Source organism: Saccopteryx leptura, chromosome 4 (genome assembly GCF_036850995.1).
Source record: "Saccopteryx leptura isolate mSacLep1 chromosome 4, mSacLep1_pri_phased_curated, whole genome shotgun sequence".
Classification (NCBI taxonomy): Eukaryota; Metazoa; Chordata; class Mammalia; order Chiroptera; family Emballonuridae; genus Saccopteryx; species Saccopteryx leptura.
In genome coordinates, this window is record NC_089506.1 from 117,495,399 (window position 1) to 117,512,140 (window position 16,742).

A 16,742-nucleotide genomic window follows, 5' to 3' on the forward strand; every position below is an offset into this window, starting at 1 on the left:
AAAAATGAGACTCAGGGACTGGACAAGAGTGTGGTGGTTACCGGGGGTGGGGGAGAGGAGGGGCACAAAGGAAACCAGATAGAAGGTGAAGGAGGACTATATGACCTTGGGTAATGGGCATGAAACATAATCAAATGTCTAAATAACCTGCAGATGTTTCCTCTGAACCTATGAACCCTGACTGATTAATGTCACCCCATTAAAATTAATTTAAAAAATAAAATAAAAATACCCCCCTCCAAAAAGCAAATTTGTCTAAGCAGAGTCTAGTGCCTATCAATGTCTCCCTTTGGTTGTGCCACTTGTAGAACTAATTGGATCTTGCTCTAATTTTATCTGAATCTGATTACTGACTGTTTTAGTTCTGGGACATCTTAGGATGGACTCTGGTGCAGGTCCATGTCAGACGCTCCCTGTGACTGGCCCTGGGCAACCTGCTTGGAGCTACAAAGTGATCCACAATTTGTAGCTGCCTCTGCTCAGCCTGGGTATGTGTAGGAAGAGCCTAACTGCACACCGTGACTGGCCTATACCAACACTGAGCCCAAGTGCAGGTCATCAAAAGGTCTAAGGCACCCAAAAATCTGTCTCTTTCTGCTTCTGCCTATGGGCTATGTGTTATGCTTAGTCAATGAAAAAGCCTCCGACAGTAGTCAAGTTGCATGAAGTAGGTTCTCAGTGAGTCACCTAGTAATATCAAATGATGTTCATCAGATTGATATAGGTTCAAACTCAGATCTAAGGCCACTCAACATGTCTCTTCACACACCAAGGCTAGCTGCCAAATGCTGAATGCCAGAAGACCTTTGTGGTGGGTGGAGTTTCATGGGGTTCATCAGGGTGAGCTCAGCAGAATTTATCAAGATCAAACAGACCAAAACTTGCTGTGTGTAGTGAGGTCTCAGCATGCAAGGAAAAAATGTCTCCATCTTAAAGCTTCATGGCTCAGTTTGTCCTAGATTCTGCCCTGATCTTGTGGAAAGCCCAAACTCTTCAGGACAGAGCCACCAGGAGTTGGGAGTATGGAGTTAGTGGATCTTCCATGGGGGCAGAAGGCAGGCAACTCTCACAGGAAGGTGGGGTTAATGGCCCCCACCCAAGAGCCACAGAACTCAGTCACTGACACTCCTGGGTCTCTGCACCCTTGGCCCAGGCAGCTGACTGCTCCATAGGGTGTGAACTTCACAGGGCAAGTGACAAGGAGTTCAGAGGTCAGAGTTATTTCATTCTCCCACAATAATGTCCTATAAAGGAGTGTGCTCCACCCAAGAAAGATGGCATCCTTGCTGTGGGCGCAGGGCTCTGCACATGGACCCTGGTTGTTATCTCTTCAGTTCTTTCACCAGAGCCACAAAACCCGATCTCTCCTCAAAGGACTCTTGCCTGTTCTGACCTTCCTCCACCAGAGCCCAGGGTGAGTGACTTGAAATGAGATTTTGTTCACTGACCCTTTAAGAGTGTGCCTGGGTATCTAGGAAATTCCGATTTCTCCCTGGCAGTCAGAATCTTTGCTGATTTCCACAGCCAGGTGTTATGTGGACACCTATCCCCAGTTCTGGTGCTCTGGGAGGGGGAGCCCAGCATGGGATTGAGACACTACTTCTTAAGGGGAACCGTTGAAGTGAGAGATCCCTCCAGAGTCTCGGCCACCACACATGGCTGCAGGGTCAACCTTATTTATATCTCCACCCTTCCTGTCAGTCTTGATGTGGCATCTTCTGTAAATCATTGGTTATAGACTTCTGTTTAGCTAGTCTTTGGTTGTTTTTTCAGGTTGACTATTCTATATTTTGTTGTAATTCCAGTTTGGTCTTGTGAAAAGTGAGCGTAACTTTCATCTACTCTGTCATCTTAAATAATGTATTAAGACAGTCAAATAAAAAATGGTTGACATTAAAATCTCACTCACTTAAATCTTATTATTACTTGAGTATATATGGGGTATAATTTGTACAGTATTTTCTATTAGGATATCTGAACATTTGGTTATTTATTATCTACAGTAATGGTATTCTTTCTATGCCACTAAACAATTGCAATTTGAAATAAAAATAATGCAGTAATACTTCTGTTTTGCTCCCAAAAGTTAAAATTAGAGACTCAACATCTATAACATCTAAGTACCAGGTATGCATTCCACTATTCTTACATAGAAAATGTGGATGAAAATACAAACAATTGTGATGATTACATAAAAGAATACATATAAACTTCTTTTGCATAATGCTAAACAATAAAGTTATCTATTATTGTAATCATTACTATGATAACAAGTACCTGCAGGAACAGTCCACCCTAAAAAAGAGTGGTGTTAGGAAGTAAGGCTAGACTGGGTGTGGAATCTGGAATCTCTGCACCTTGTTAACAATAAAGCAGAGTTGGAAAATGCTAGCTTTCCTCAGCAAGCTGTGGATACTTGTGAAGAAACCCACACCAATGTGTTTATCGCCTGGAGCCAGAATGGTCAAAGTTTTCTGGTTTGGGATGAACAAAGATTTGTAAAAAAAGTTCTTCCCAAATACTTTAAGCACAATAACATGGCAAGCTTTGTGAGGCAACTGAATATGTATGGTCTCCAAAAGTGGTACATACTGACTCTGAAATTGTAAAGCAAGAACAAGATGGTCCTGTTGAATTTCAGCATCCTTACTTCAAACAAGGCTAGGATGACTTGTTGAAGAATATTGAAAGGAAGATCTCATCTTCAAAACCAGAAGAAAATAAAATTTGCCAGGAAGATTTAACAAAAATTATAAGTCATACTCAGAAGGTTCAAATAAAACAAGAAACTAATGAGTACAAGCTTTCTGAATTACAAAGTAAAATATGAGTCCTTTTGGAAGGAGGTGTCAGAATGACAAGCAAAACATGCACAACAGCGAGTTATTCAGAAGATTGTCCAGTTCATTGTTACATTGGTTCAGAATAACCAATTTGTGAGTTTAATATGTAAAAGCCTCTAATGGAGCCCAAAAGAAGAATCTGTTTCAGCATATAGTAAAAAAAAACAGTTGAGCCCTGGCCGGTTTGCTCAGTGGTAGAATGTCGGCCTGGTGTGCGGGAGTCCCAGGTTCGATTCCCGGCCAGGGCACACAGGAGAAGCACCCATTTACTTCTCCACCCCTCCCCCTCTCCTTCCTTTCTGTCTCTCTCTTCCCCTCCCACAGCCAAAGCTCCATTGGAGCAAAGTTTCCCTGGGTGCTGGGGATGGCTCTGTGGCCTCTGCCTCAGGCACTAGAATGGCTCTGGTTGTGGCAGAGCGACGCCCCAAGATGGGCACCCCCTGGTGGGCATGCCGGGTGAATCCCGGTCGGGCACATGCGGGAGTCTGTCTGACTGCCTCCCTGTTTCTAGCTTCAGAAAAATACAAAACAAACAAACAAACAAACAAACAAACAAAAAACCAGTTGATAATCACCATCACAAAGTTCCACACAGTAGGACTGAGGGTTTAAAACCAAAGGAGCAGATTTCAGATGACATTATTATTTATGACATTACCCGATGATAATGCAGATGAAAATATTCTAGTTATTTCCAGAAACTAATGAGAATATTTTATCTGATTCCTCCAACTATAGCCAGTACCCTGATAGTGTCATTGTTGAAGATGACAATGAAGATGAGTGCACCTGTCATTCAAGGTGGAGATCGGAATGAACCAGCCAGAGAATCCCTAAATTCAGACAGTGATGGCACCAACCCTGTCATGTCTAGTGCCTTCTTGCTAAATGGCTCATCCAGTATGAACACAGAAGATCCTGTAACCATGATGGATTTCATTTTAAATGACAACATCAATCTTTTGGAAAAGAATGAGCTGTCAGGTTCTCTTGACAGTAATGATGGGAGTTTAGAGGGATTCTGAGCCATGTTGTCAGGAAGACAGTTTCGCATAGACCCAGATCTCCTGGTTGATTCCAAGAATAAAGGATTAGGAACCACCAAGAACAATGTAATTGTTCCTTTTTTTCCAGTTTCAGAAGAGAGAAGAACATCTAAACCCAAAACAGATAAACAGCTTCTCTGGTACACTGCCTGTCCACTGCTTGCATTTTTTATTGGAACACTGTTTCTACTGCTGAACAGGGGATCCCAGCATCATCTGGAGTTATGTCCACTGTAGATAAGTCCATAGAAGTTAATGAGTTTCTGGATAGCAGGCTGCACCCAGAACCAAGTAGGCCTGTTCACCTGGAGCCATTGATCAAGGCTGACACTAATGAAACTGCACTGTCCTATTTGTGTGAACTTGCTCCTGCACCTCTGGATGGTGATATGTCACTTTCAGACAGCTAAGTTCCCAAGAAGTGGACCCTACATGTATATATTCATCAGAATGATGAACTATTTATTTTAAAGTATTATTTGGTACCTGTGGTTTTTGTTTTGTTTTTTGGTTAATTGCTTTGTTTTGTTTAATTGGATACTGTGGAATCAAAAGCACCTTTGCTTTTCTCACCAACCACATACCCTTGCAAAACTCTCAGATGTTACTCAGCTATGTAGGTACACACAATTTAATGCACATGATGTCATATTGTTAATTTGGAATCAGATGGTCATTCTTCTCCAATTGTAGTAAATTTGAATTATTTATATATGCCCATTAACCCCAGTTAAATTTTTGTTTTAGTTGTTTGATGCTGTCCATTTGCCTTGAGTGTAAATCACTGGAAAGAATGGTAAAGCTTTCTCTGTTCCGGCTACTTTTATTAAGTATTTTTCACTTGGCTTATTTCTAAAACTGGTAACATAAAGTGCCTGTATCTTGTAAAACAGGGGTCCCCAAACTTTTTACACAGGGGGCCAGTTCACTGTCCCTCAGACCGTTGGAGGGCCAGATTATAAAAAACTATGAACAAATCCCTATGCACACTGCACAGATCTTATTTTAAAGTAAAAAAACAAAACAGGAATAAATACAATATTTAAAATAAAGAACAAGTAAATTTAAATCAACAAACTGACCAGTATTTCAATGGGAACTATGCTCCTTTCACTGACCACCAATGAAAGAGGTGCCCCTTCCGGAAGTGCGGCGGAGGCTGGATAAATGGCCTCAGGGGGCCGCATGCGTCTTGTGGGCTGTAGTTTGGGGACCCTGTTGTAAAATTTCATTTGTACCTTGGTCCAGAGAAGTTCACTGATGTTCAACGGGAAAGGCAAAGTACACATGAGAGTTTGCTGTCTGATATGGTTCCAATTCTGTATACATAAAAGGGGATGGATGGGATCAGCCCATTTCACCTAGTTGGACTAGTTTTATATTTTTCTGAAGCTGGAAATGGGGAGAGACAGTCAGACAGACTCCCACATGAGCCCCACCGGGATCCACCCGGCACGCCCACCAGGGGCGACGCTCTGCCCACCAGGGGGCGATGCTCTGCCCCTCTGGGGCGTCGCTCTGCCGCGACCAGAGCCACTCTAGCGCCTGGGGCAGAGGCCAAGGAGCCATCCCCAGCGCCCGGGCCATCTTTGCTCCAATGGAGCCTTGGCTGCAGGAGGGGAAGAGAGAGACAGAGAGGAAGGAGGGGGGGTGAAGAAGCAAATGGGCGCCTCTCCTATGTGCCCTGGCCGGGAATCGAACCCGGGTCCCCCACACGCCAGGCCGATGCTCTACCACTGAGCCAACCGGCCAGGGCCAAGTTGGACTAGTTTTAAGTAGACGTTTTTGGGGGGTGGGTTTTTTTTTTTGTTTTTTTTTTTGGTTAGGAGGGGTTTAACCATAATATTTAGTAAAATAAATATAATTTTAAAAAGAAATGAGGCTATATGATATAATGAGACAAATTAGTATTTCACTGTACAGGCACTTAAATAATTCTCCTGTCAAGATACATACCATTTCTTTCATACCAGGGTCCCTTTTATTTCTTTGTAGTCTTCCACTAAACCTGTCCACTGTAAATGATTGATCTATTTTCTGCCTCTATCAATACGACTTTTTTTAAAAAAAATAAGTGAGTTCATATGATCTTTTATATCTGACTTCTGTAACAAAGCATATTGCCTTAGAAGTTCACCCTGTTAATTATTCTATTCCTGAGTAGCAATATTTTAGTTACACTAGAATTTTTTGCATTAAAAACTAGATATTATTAGTGGTATACATACAGTCCATATATGTTTAGGTTTTCCCAAGCATTTATCAATTTTATTGTGAGGCATTCTTTTTTGCATATTAGATATTCCACCTGAAATAACTTTCCTACTAACTCACACTTTGCATAATTCCCTCTAGGGTGGTGTAGGAAAAATTAAGATTTTGTTTGCCTGAAAAGATTTTTATTTTACCTGCATTTATTAATGTTAATTTAGCTAGGTATATCACTAGAGATTGGCAATTAGGACAGAGACACTAAGCCATCTGTAAAAGATTCCTGCCTCACATCTAAGGGACAGAATTGTTGCACAGAAGTTTCTGCCCTTGCAGGGATTATATTTATTGGTTTCCTTTTCACTTAGCCATGCCCATATTTTTAGTTTTTCCCAATTCATGGTAAAAAGCAAAAAGACTTTCACTTATAGCTCAAAGTGTTTAAGAAAGGCTTTGTTTTGTACAGTCATTTTTTCCCCCTGTCTCCTGCCTGAAAGTCTGAGGCCTGGAGTGATGCAGGAGCTCAAGGTAAAAGGAGCCTGACTGAATCACTGAATACAAAGCCAGGAGTCAATGACCCATTTGAAGACTTCCAGACCAATCAAGATGGTGAAGGAGGTAAACGTTGTGCTCGCTTCCTTCTCCCACAACTAAGTCAAAATTACAATTAAATTAAAGAACAATAACTCTTGAGAACCACCTGAAAACTAACTGAACAGAATTCCAATAACTAAAGATTTGTAGAAGAAGCCACTTGAGGAGGAGGCAGAGACACAAAACAGGCTGGCTGTACACCCACATGGGGCAGTTCAGAAATGGAAGAAAAATCTTGACTATGGAAGTCCCCTTGAGGAGTGAGGAGTCCCAGCCTCTAACAAAACCTCCCAGCCCAGAACACCAGCACCAGAAAGAGGAGTTCCCACAACATCGAGATGATAAAATTGGTGGGGTTTTCATGCCGGTGAGGCACAGAACTGCTGTAAACCTAAGAGTCCTCTTCGAGGGCATGAGCACAGATACCCTCACTCACTCACTAACATTCACCATAAGCTCCAGTGAAGGGACAGAAACTCAAAAAGTGCCAGAGACATACAGGGAGAAACTGAACTATCTGGTTTCAGGACAAGGGCTCCAGGACGGAAGTGCTTTCAGGCTTCATTGTTCTTCTGTTGAGTTCTTACCACACCCAGGCATCAGGCTCAGGTGGGCACCAAAATAAAGAGACTAAAGACATACGTGGCTGACTGGATAGTAGAACAATATCCAAACATATACTGCCTATAAGAGATTCACTTCAGATCAAAGACAAAAGCAGACTGAATTTAAAGGAATGAAAAACATCTTTATGCAAATAGAAACAAAAGAAAAAAAGGGAAACAAAACAAAAAAGCTGGCATAGTAATATTTATATCAGATAAAACAGACTTTAATACAATGACTGTAACCACAAAGAGGGGCCTTTTATAAAAGCGATGGTATCAATTAAACAAGAAAATACAAACATTTACACACCCAGTTTAGGCACACCTCAATATATTAAGCAAATGTTAGCACACATAAATGGAGAGAGTAACAGTAGGCAACCTTAACACCCATTGATATTAATAGATAAATAATCCAGGCAAAATATCAACAAGAAACAGTGACTTTAAATGACACATTAGAACACATAGCTTAACAAATATTCTTTAGAACGTTTCACCCAAAAGCAATAGAAGATACATTCTTTTCAAGTGCACATAGAACATTTCCTAGGATAGACCACCTGTTAAGCCAAAAAAATTCTCAATGAATTTAAGAAGATTGAAATCATATCAAGCATCTTTAAATACAATGGTATGAAACTAGAAATCATCTATAAGAAAACTTGAAAAACAGAAAAACACATGGAGGTTAAACAACATGCTACTAAATGATAAATGGGTTAGCAATGAGATCAAGGGAAAGATCAAAAGATACCATGAGGCCCTGGCCGGTTGGCTCAGTGGTAGAGCGTCGGCCTGGCATGTGGGAGTCCCGGGTTCGATTCCCGGCCAGGGCACACAGGAGAAGCGCCCATCTGCTTCTCCACCCCTCCCCCTCTCCTTCCTCTCTGTCTCTCTCTTCCCCTCCTGCGGTGAGGCTCCATTGGAGCAAAGATGGCCCGGGCGCTGGGGATGGCTCCTTGGCCTCTGCCCCAGGCGCTAGAGTGGCTCTGGTCTCAACAGAGTGACGCCCCAGGGGGGCAAAGCATCGCCCCCCTGGTGGGCGTGCCAGGTGGATCCCGGTCAGGAGCATGCGGGAGTCTGTCTGACTGTCTCTCCCCATTTCCAGCTTCAGAAAAATACAAAAAAAATAAAATAAAATAAAATAAAATAAAATAAAAAGATACCATGAAACAAATAAAAATGAAAAGACAATGAACCCAAATTTATGGACACAGAAAAAGCAGTTTTAAAAGGGAAATTCATAGATGAATCTTATTTCAAGAAACAAAAAAAAATTTTTTCAAATAAAAATCTTACCTTACACCGAAAAGACTAGGAAATGGTGGCCTTGTAGTATAGATTGATTTCAGGAAGTGTGATACCTCCCACTTTGTTCTTCATTTTCAAAATTGCTGAGGCTATTCGGGTTCTTCTTTAAAAATCTTCTATTGTTGACTCAGAGATTCTCTTAAGACTGTACAGGTCCCTGGCTAGTTTGCTTGGTGGTAGAGCGTTGACCTAGCATGTGGAAGTCCTGAGTTAAATTCTGAGTCAGGGCACACAGGAGAAGCAACCATCTGCTTGTCCTCTTCTCCCTCTCGCTCTTTTCTCCCCCACCCAGTCATGGTTTGATTGATTCAGAGCGCATTGGCCCCAGGCACTGAGGATGGTTCCTTGGAGCCTCCACCTGAGGTGCTAAAAATAGCTCGGTTGCAAGCATGGCCCCTTGTGGACCCCAGTCGGGGGGCCCATGTCAGGGGGCACATGCAGGAGTCTGTCTCTCTATCTCCTCTCCTGTCACTTAAATAAAAATTTAAAAACCTTTTTTAAAGACTGTACAGAAGGTATAAATATAAACATAATCTATTTATTCTCCCTTAATTTTTCCCATGGCAAATCAAAACATCATTCATCCCTGACATTCATCTATATGCAGGCTTACTACCCCCTTAGTTCCTACCACTTGAAATTATTTTTTTCTTATATTTTATATAGTTGAGTTAATATGAACACTAAAATAATTTCTACATGTAGTTGCAACCACTAAAATCAGACATACTGGTTTTATCTTAAATAGTGTTTTTTTCTCTCAGTCTCTCTTTTAGAGTTCTTCTTTAAGTTGCTATCTCAAAAAACTCATGATATATTTATATTATAGCTTTAAATTTTTCTCATTTACATTCCAGTCCCATTTTTCTGAAGATGTGATTTATTTCTAAAATAGATGCATGGTAACTATTTCAGTCTCATCATCTAAATATGTACAAATCAATATTTAGCTTCAGTTACTCTGCTGCTGAGGGCTAAACTCTTACAAGTCATGTGAATAGCATGAGATTTAGATTTCCGTAGATTTGGTTGAATTCCAACCCCATCACTAACTAGAGTTGTATCTCTAGGTAAGTCAATTAACTCCTTGAGAGCAATTTCATTTGTAAAATGGGAACAGAAAAAAGAATTATGAAATTATATGAATAATATAATTGGATGTTCAATAATTTTGAGTTACCATTCCTTCATTCCTGGTTTCATTTACAGTAGGTGTTATTTTGAGATGCTGTCTCTCCATTCCAAGTGTACAATCTATTCTTCCATTTCTTACAACTTTCAATACAATAAATAGAAATTGTGTGAGTACAACAGCTACTAACACTGGTGACATAAATATAATTCAGCAGTAATGTATCTGGACTATTCCTGAAAGCCTAAGATATGATTGCTCACTTTTAACTGGTTTTTTATGGGTAACATTTGAACAAGAACAGTTTCTGTAAGGTTCCACTTATATAACATTAGAATGACAGGTGGTATGATCACAAGGGTTTCTCATCAGTACAGCACCTGCTGCCTTTTGATTATTAGCTAGAAGAAATAGTTCCTGTTATGGTAAATATTTAGGTCCACTCAAGTTTAGAGATTATTAATTCAGATATATCTGAATGCTGCTTTAAATTAGTGAATAATAAAGATTAAACTAAAAAGCTTCTGCACAGCAAAAGAGACCAACAACAAAACAAATAGGCAGCCAACCAAATGGGAGATGATATTCACAAACAACAGCTTTGATAAAAGGTTAATATCCAAAATATATAAAGAACTCACAAAGCTCAGCAATCCAATTTAAAAAGAGAATCTGAAAACACACTTCTCCCCAGAAGACACACAAATGTCCAACAGATATAGGAAAAGATACTTATCTTCACTAGCTATTAGAGAAATGAAAATCAAAACTACAATGAGATACCACCTCACACCTATTAGATTAGCTATTATCAGCAAGACAGATAATAACAAGTGTTGGAGAGGCTGTGGAGAAAAACCTTCATTCACTGCTGGTGGCAATGTAAATTGGTACAACCATTATGAAAGAAAGTATGGTGGTTCCTCAAAAAATTAAGAATAGAGCTACCACATGACCCATTAATCCTTCTACTTGGAATCTATCCAAAAAACTTGAAAAATTAGTTCAGAAAGATGCATGTACCCCCATGTTCATCACAGCATTATTCAGGACAAGACATGGAAATAACCAAAGTGTCCCTCAATAGAGGATTGGGTAAAGAAGATGTGGTACATATCGTATATACAATGGAATACTACTCAGCCATAAGAAATAATGACATATTGCCATTTACAACAACATGAACCTTGAGAATGTTATACTAAGTGAAAGAAGTAAATTAGAAAAAGCTAAGAACTATATGATTTCACACATAGGTGGATATAAAAATGAGACTCATGGACATAGATAAAAGTAAAGTGGTTACCAGGGGAAAGGGAGTGGTGGGGGAGATGGAGAGAGGAGTAAAGAGGGACAAGTATATGGTAACAGAAAATTAATTGACTTCGGGTGATGAGCACACAATACTATTCACAGTTCAAATGCTAATGGAGATTTTACCTGAAACCTATGTACCCTTATTGATCAGTGTCATCCCATTAAATTTAATTTTCTAATTAAAATTTTTTAAAAAGATTAAGCAGTTGATTGAGACAGAGACTGATCAAGGGGGAGATTTTTAAAGCTTGTAGGCCTTGCTGGTCTGTGCTTTAGCATGGCTCCTGGTTCTTGATGTGGTCTTTCATCCTATCATACCAGCTTCTTGGATTTTTTTTGCTAAAGTCTTCTGAAGGAAATCTTTTTTTTTCTTTCTTTTTTTTTTTTTAATAATTTTATTTTTTTTAATGGGGCAACATCAATAAATCAGGATACATATATTCAAAGATAACAAGTCCAGGTTATCTTGTCGTTCAATTATGTTGCATACCCCTCACCCAAAGTCAGATTGTCCTCTGTCACCTTCTATCTAGTTTTCTTTGTGCCCCTCCCCCTCCCCCTTTCCCTCCCCTTTCCCCCCTCCCCCCCCCCCCCCCCCCCCCCCCCCCCGTAACCACCACACTCTTATCAATGTCTCTTAGTTTCACTTTTATGTCCCACCTACATATGGAATAATGCAGTTCCTGGTTTTTTCTGATTTACTTATTTCGCTTCGTATCATGTTATCAAGATCCCACCATTTTGCTGTAAATGATCCGATGTCATCATTTCTTATGGCTGAGTAGTATTCCATAGTGTATATGTGCCACATCTTCTTTATCCAGTCATCTATTGACAGGCTTTTTGGTTGTTTCCATGTCCTGGCCACTGTGAACAATGAAATCTTTTCGTGTCACTGCTTATTTAGAAGTTTTACTGATTTTCTCTACATTTCAAGGGTTTTCTACAATAATTACTATATTTATTAAAGTTCTTTTGGTTGTAAACTACAGAAATCAATTCAGGGAATCTTATAAAGGAGGAGGAGCAAAGGGAGGAGAGAATAAATGAATGTGAATACTAAAATATCTCAAAGAAACAAAGACTTGAAAAGGGAGAGGATCAGGACTGCGCTAGGGACCTCAGCTCAGAAAGAGCAGGTATTTCTGTTTATAGGATACAGTCATTCACTAGACTTGGCTTCAACGGCTATTTGTCTACACTCTCGTTCCATGTTTTAGTCTGGGAAAGAAGCATCTTTCGATCCAGTTTGGATCCAGAGACTGTCACCAGATCCAAAGATTGTTCTTTTAGATTAACCACAAAGCACAATTATAGGAGAATAATAAATTGAATAGCCCACCTGAGAGATATCTCTCCTACCTATGTTTTGAACTCTACATTCTTTCTCCTTTTGTTGATACTCTGTTTTTGTCTCTTTTCTTCCTTCTTCCTTCCCTACAATGACCCAGGCATTGTCTTCTGGGCAAAACATCTTTATTCTGAGAAAAAAACAGTTTGCAGTTTCTTTTTCTTGTGGATAGAAAGGATTAGTTATTTTCTCATGTGTTCAGTGTTCCAGTGGAATATAGCTGAAGGTGATATATTTTTTTAGTTTTATTTTAAAAATCAACTTTAACAAGGTGACATTGATCAATAAGAGTATATAGGTTTCAGGTAAACATTTCTATAGCATTTGAACTGTTGATGATGTTGTGTACCCCTCACCCCAAGTCAGATCATTTTCCGTCACTGTATATTTGTCCCTTTTTACTCCCTTTTCCCCAACCCCCCCCCTCTGATGATCACTTTTATCTATGTCTATGAGTCTCATTTTTATATCCCACCTATGTGTGAAATCATACAGTTCTTAGCTTTTTCTGATTTACTCATTTCACTCAGTATAATGTTGTCAAGGTCCATCCATGTTGTTGTAAATGGCAGTATGTCATCACTTCTTATGCCTGAGTAGTAGTCCATTGTATATATGTACCACATCTTCTTTATCCAATCCTCTATCAAGGGACACTTGGTTGTTTCCATGTCTTGGCCACTGAATAATTCTGTGATAAACATGGGGATGATGATATTTAGAAGATTGTTTATTGCCAGAATCTGTTTTCTACTTTAAGCATCTTTAATTGTGATGTGGAGTGAAATACACTCTGGCAAAAAGTGTTGCACCCAAAGCTTATTTTGTGTAAGAAGTCTTTTTCCTAATTTCCACTCTTGCTGGGCTTATACTCACATATTCATTTAACTCTAAGTAAAATTAGCTCTAAAATTGATAATGATGGTCATTCAAATACATATGTTAATTTTTACGGTTGAAAATAAGGGATATGTGATTTTTATAATTATTGCATAACCTTAAACCCCTAAGGATTTTTGTGAGGTTCTTGGGCCTTGAGGTTGGAGATGACTGGGGTAGAAATGATTAATGTTTTTAAACATTAATCAGAGAATTTAAAAAATGTCATTATTAATATGCATATAAAATCTCAGTTTATGGGAACTAAGACTCTAGCCTTAATAATTCAGATATATCACTGCCCTTTAAAATTCTCATGAGTTCTGGTTTTGCACACTGGTTAATACAAATATCTCACATTACAGCAATCACTCCATACTTAATTAGAAGATGGCCAGGCTTTTCTGGATTTGTATACGTAATCTGAGCTATAGCTAGCAACTGCCCAATTCCTGCTATTTCTCCTGAGGAGGAAGAGATGGACAAATATAATATTTTATTGCACCTGCAGGCATTTCTCCTGCCATATCTATTCCTGTTTTCAGCCTGACCTACCTTTCTTCACTCACAGTGCTTTTTTACCCAGAGTTCCATTGTTTTCTCTGTGTCTTATTCTTATAAAAATGTCTCTATGCCAATACAGGCAAGAAACTAATATTTTCTCATGAGATCATTGAGCTCCAAGTCAAGAGTGTCCCAGGTTTTTCCTCTCCATCTCCCAAACTACCTGTGGCCAACAGAGGCAAAATTTCCTGGAATAAATGGAGGACTTCCAAAAATGGCATTCTCTAGCCTCCTCTCTAACTTCACCTGGCCAAAAATGTTCTAACTCACATGCATCTATATCATCTAGAAAGTCTAAGTGTAACATGGGATAATACATGGTTGTTGTGGGGGTTGTTTTGTGATAAATGCACATAACAAAACGTATTACTATTTTAAACCATTTTAAAGTATAATATTCGGTGACATTAAGTACATTCATATTGTGTGTGATCATCACTACCTGTCTTAAGAGCTTTTTTATCATCCGAAACTGAAACTCTGGACCCATTAAATAATAACTTCTTAGTTCTCCCTTCTCCTTAACCCCTGGTAACCATTATTCTACCTTCTGTCTCTGTGAATTGTCCCATTCCAGATATAAATGTAATCATATAGTATTTGTCCTTTTGTGTCTGTTTTATTTTACTTACATAATGTTTCAAGGTTTATCTATGTTGTAAAATGTGTAAGAATTTTATTTAAAGACTGATGAGTGCCCTGGCCGGTTGGCTCAGCGGTAGAGCGTCGGCCTAGCGTGCGGAGGACCCGGGTTCGATTCCCGGCCAGGGCACACAGGAGAAGCGCCCATTTGCTTCTCCACCCCTCCGCCGCGCTTTCCTCTCTGTCTCTCTCCTCCCCTCCCGCAGCCAAGGCTCCATTGGAGCAAAGATGGCCCGGGCGCTGGGGATGGCTCTGTGGCCTATACCTCAGGTGCTAGAGTGGCTCTGGTCGCAACATGGCGACGCCCAGGATGGGCAGAGCATCGCCCCCTGGTGGGCAGAGCGTCGCCCCTGGTGGGCGTGCCGGGTGGATCCCGGTCGGGCGCATGCGGGAGTCTGTCTGACTGTCTCTCCCTGTTTCCAAGCTTCAGAAAAATGAAAAAAGAAAAAAAAAAAAAAAAAAAAAAAAAAAAGACTGATGAGTATTCCTTTGTGTGTATATACCACACTTAGTTTATCCACTCATTTGTCAATGGAGATTCAGGCTATTTCTATCTCTTGGCTATTGTGAATAACACTGTTATGATAATGGAGGTACAATATCTGCACCTATCCTACTTTCAACTGAAAAAACAAAGAACCAGCTGTATCAATATACACCTTTAAGCCCATTAAAATTAGGCAGACATTATTCATCTATTTAACTTAAAAATAGATGTTATCTGGGTCACTTAGATTCACTAATTAAATCATTCACTCAAAATATTGAGAGGGCCGGAATCCAAATATGAATGAGATATGTTCTGGTGCTTAAGTTTCTTACAGCCCACCTGGAGAGGCAGACAAGGAGGCCAGGATAGCGGTATCCCTCATCTACAGCTTGGCTTTTGTGATTTTTAATGACTCTCGGTCCATGGTGGTCCAAAAATATTAAATAAAAATTCCAAAAGTGAACAATTCACAATGTTAAATTATGCAGCATTCTGAGTAGTACAATGAAATCTGCCAGCTTGCTGCACCCCACCCTGGATGTGCGTCATCCCTTCGTCCAGTGAACATATTCGGGATACTCTCCCACCCAGTAGTCACTTATTAATTACCTCCACGACCAGATTCACCTGACCTTCATTATAAGATGTTGTTATAATTGTCCTATTTTATCATTACTTGTTGTTCAGCTTTTGTTGTGCTCAATTTATAAGTTGAACTTTATCATCAGTATGTATGGGAAAGAAAAACATAGATAGAAAGTTCAGTCCTATCTGTGGGTTCAGGCATCCATCGAGGGGGCGGGTCTTGAAACATATTCTCACCTGGCCTGTGATGGCACAGTGGATAAAGTGTCAGCCTGGAATGCTGAGGTCGCCGATTCAAATACCCTGGGCTTGCCTGGTCAAGGCACATATGGGAATTGATGCTTTCTGCTCCTCCCCTTGTTCTCTTTCTCTTTCCTCACTAAAATAAATATTTTTTTTAAAAAAGAAACATATCCTCAAAGGATAAGAAAGTACTCATTGTACTAAAATATTATTAAAATTCCAATCTACACAGTGCACTATGGGAAAAGGGAGAAGGGCACTTAAGTGATTCAGGAAGGCTTCCTAGGAGAGGTGACATTGGAACTGAGCCTGGGAACAGAAGTAGGATAGTCTCTTGAGAGACATAAAATGGGAGAGAGTGTTCTGTCTGGCTAAGAAGAAAAGTGCCCAAAATCATGAAGTCTGGGATAGTAAAGCCAGGGAACAGTGAGAGGCAGTCATAACTGAGATTGGAGTAGACAAATGAGAGATCACAAAAGGCTTTATTCTCCCTTTTGCTAAAGAATTAGATTTCTTTTTTTCCCCAAAAAAGTTAGTCTGGCAATGTAGCTAATTTCTCTAAATGTTAAAGTGCATTTTTATAAAGAAAAATGTTTCCTGTGTTGGTTTGGATCTAGCCTGTTTCCTGACGCATCAGGCACAGCACTGCTACCCACCCGGGAACAAGCTGTGCCAACACTTATCCCAACCCACCTACATGGACTTTTAAATCAGTATAATTATGAGAGATTAGAGCCCTTTCATTTTAACAATCAATTTTTTCACTGTATTTATCATTGGTAACTAAAGAACTAATACCACATTACTGAGAAGCGCCCCATGACTAAATAGAAAATTTTAATTAAAATGGTTTGAAAATCCTGTTGCTCTGAGTCAGACCGGAGCTGTTTTGTACAAGAGCAGTGAGCGCTGCACATCTGCAG

At 39.8% G+C, this 16,742-nt stretch overlaps 1 pseudogene; it reads left to right on the top strand.

Moving 5' to 3' along the window:
- LOC136404227 (heat shock factor protein 2 pseudogene) overlaps positions 1-4,299 on the top strand; it is a 69,688-nt pseudogene extending 65,389 nt beyond the window's left edge.
- The last annotated feature ends 12,443 nt before the right edge of the window (positions 4,300-16,742 follow it).